Below are 2,486 nucleotides of genomic sequence, written 5' to 3' on the forward strand. Positions count from 1 at the left end.
CCCTCTCGTCGTATTTTACGATCAACCTTCACTTCATTCAATTACCTCAACAAGCAGAAAAGAACCTTTGGTGTATATAGATTTTGAAGTGACGCATTTCACATGCAAACGGTTGGAGTACAGTGTAGTAAATAAAAAATGCAAAAGGAATAGCAGGCACGACAGTGACAACCCACTATGAAGTGTGCCACACTCCACCTCTTTGTTAGAAGAATTCAGGTTGCTTTCTAGTTATTAGCTGTGGGAGATATTTTCCTAAGGAGGCTTAATTTCGAGATGATGTTGTCATTGCCCATGAAATAAATGCCCAATTTTCATTACTGTCCTCTGAACATTAACTACATCTCTCACTGTTTCCTGGCTCACTCATGCAGATACCTGAGCAATCTAATCAGCCTGCGTAAAATGAAAATGAAGTAGAGAAATCCTTTATGACAAAAGATGGACAGGAATGTAAAATATTAGTGGAACAGGTTGTCTGTGGGTGACTTTCAATGTTCCGGTACAGTTCTGTTTTCTTTTTAATATGCTATAAAAACATGGCAAGCTTTAGAGCACGGAATAAGGGAGATGGGTACAATGTTTTATAAATACTTAAAAACCCTTGAAGTTTTGGAACGCTACAGTCCACAGAATGCCGTTTCAGAGCACTGCATCATTTAAACAGCCGTTGATAAGCAAAATGCATAATTTTCACGTGATTTTTAATTTTTAAATTTTCAATTTTTAGAATCCCAAATTAATCAGCCCTTTTTCCCTTTGGTAATTCTTCACTAATGGCTCAAGATTTCTGTGATAACTGCAAAGAAATGCCTGAACACTAGTTTACTCGCCAGAAAATGCTGCAGTAGTGTAAACCAAGTAAACTGCTGGATTATTCATATTTTATAACCTTAGGGTTTCAACTGCTATTTAAACAACAGTAATCCAGTAAAAAAAAGCATTAAACCCCCACAAATTTTAATTGCAGAAAATCTTAAGATTTTTGTGGGTTTTTATTTCAGTATGAACCAGTTGTAAAATTTGTAAAGAAGTTGTGAGATTAATTCCTTCATTATTTCCCTTACATGGTTATTACTTGTATGCGATGTATGCCTTTATGGTTTTGTTGTTGCTCCCTAAGTGCCAGGCATATTTCCTATTCCATTCCAGGGAAAAGAAGTAGGGAGAGAGAAAGGAATTTGTCTTTGAAAACTGGTAAGATCCCATTTTCCATACTCCTATCAACTGCATTTTTTCTGGTATGAGCAAAATGTGCAGGATTTGGCTTTATCCTATTTCAGGAGTAGACCTAATTAAGTGCTTATTGTGTAAATGAGTGGTTTTAAAACCTGAGCAGTTGCAGTAAGGTTTAGAAGCTTAAAAATGACATATTATTCTGTAATGACAGTCTGAACTGAAACAATATAATAGACATTGGCTCGCGTAGATCCATTTGCAGGAAAAGAACTCGAGCTCTTGGCGTTCAGCAAATGCTGGTTGTGTGTACCCGAATTTGCACAAACATACTTTTTTTCAAAACTATGAGGAATGGAAATGCAAACAAAGGTAAAAATATACTTCTTTTTTAGTAATAAATCTAAACAATGCCTTTAAATACAAGGTAATGCATAAAGTTGTATTTTAATGACAAACACTATAAATACTCCAGCACTAGGTTTGTGCAAGACAGCCTCTTATAGATGTCGAATAAAAATCAAACCATATTGCTGAGGACTTGCGCATTTTGATTGCTTGTACTGAGAAAAACTTCCACAAACATTTAATTTTTGTTATAAATTAGACTGTGTCTAATGGAACATTGATGTGTGTTGGGTGAAAGTCGTTATTTTAGATAATCACAGTTCTTTTTTATCCTCTGTGTCTTATAAATCTGATGCTGGCCCTTTAATTCCTGCTTGTTCTGTCAGGAGGAAGAATACAGAGCTAAATCCAGCAGACCTTATTTTGGCAAAACTCCCACTGAAGTCAGTGAGGGTTTTGTGAAAGTAAGGACTGCATGATTTGTCTCACAGTTTCTGTTTGGTCCCCCCCTCAAACAGCAGAGCTCCTCGTCGAGTCTGACATCACCACGGCGCAGTGGCTCACAGCGCTTTTTTGTCTGTAAACTGGAATCATGAAAATCAGTGTAATGCAATTGTGAAAAATACCCTTTTCACCCAATGACCTTGGAATAAAACGGATTGCCTTGGGAGTTTGGAGACTGCTACTGTGGAACTAATGCTGCAGAAACAGAGACACTGAGAATTTGGAGAGCCCATTTTAAATTCATGCTGAGAATTTAGAGAACTCTTTAAACAAGCTGGAAATAGGTCAAATTCTGATTGTTAAAAAACAACTACCCAGCTGGGTGTTGCCCGGACAGGTGGTACCTTGTGATAAAATTGTTGATATGTGTAATACTTCCTCACTGGAACACTGGCATGTCCATGAAAATTTCAATTCTGTTTCCGTTACAGATTGCAGTAGAGAAAGGCAGCGGAAGA

The sequence above is a fragment of the Pygoscelis adeliae genome, unplaced genomic scaffold (assembly GCF_000699105.1).
Source record: "Pygoscelis adeliae isolate BGI_AS28 unplaced genomic scaffold, ASM69910v1 Scaffold93, whole genome shotgun sequence".
Taxonomy (NCBI): Eukaryota; Metazoa; Chordata; class Aves; order Sphenisciformes; family Spheniscidae; genus Pygoscelis; species Pygoscelis adeliae.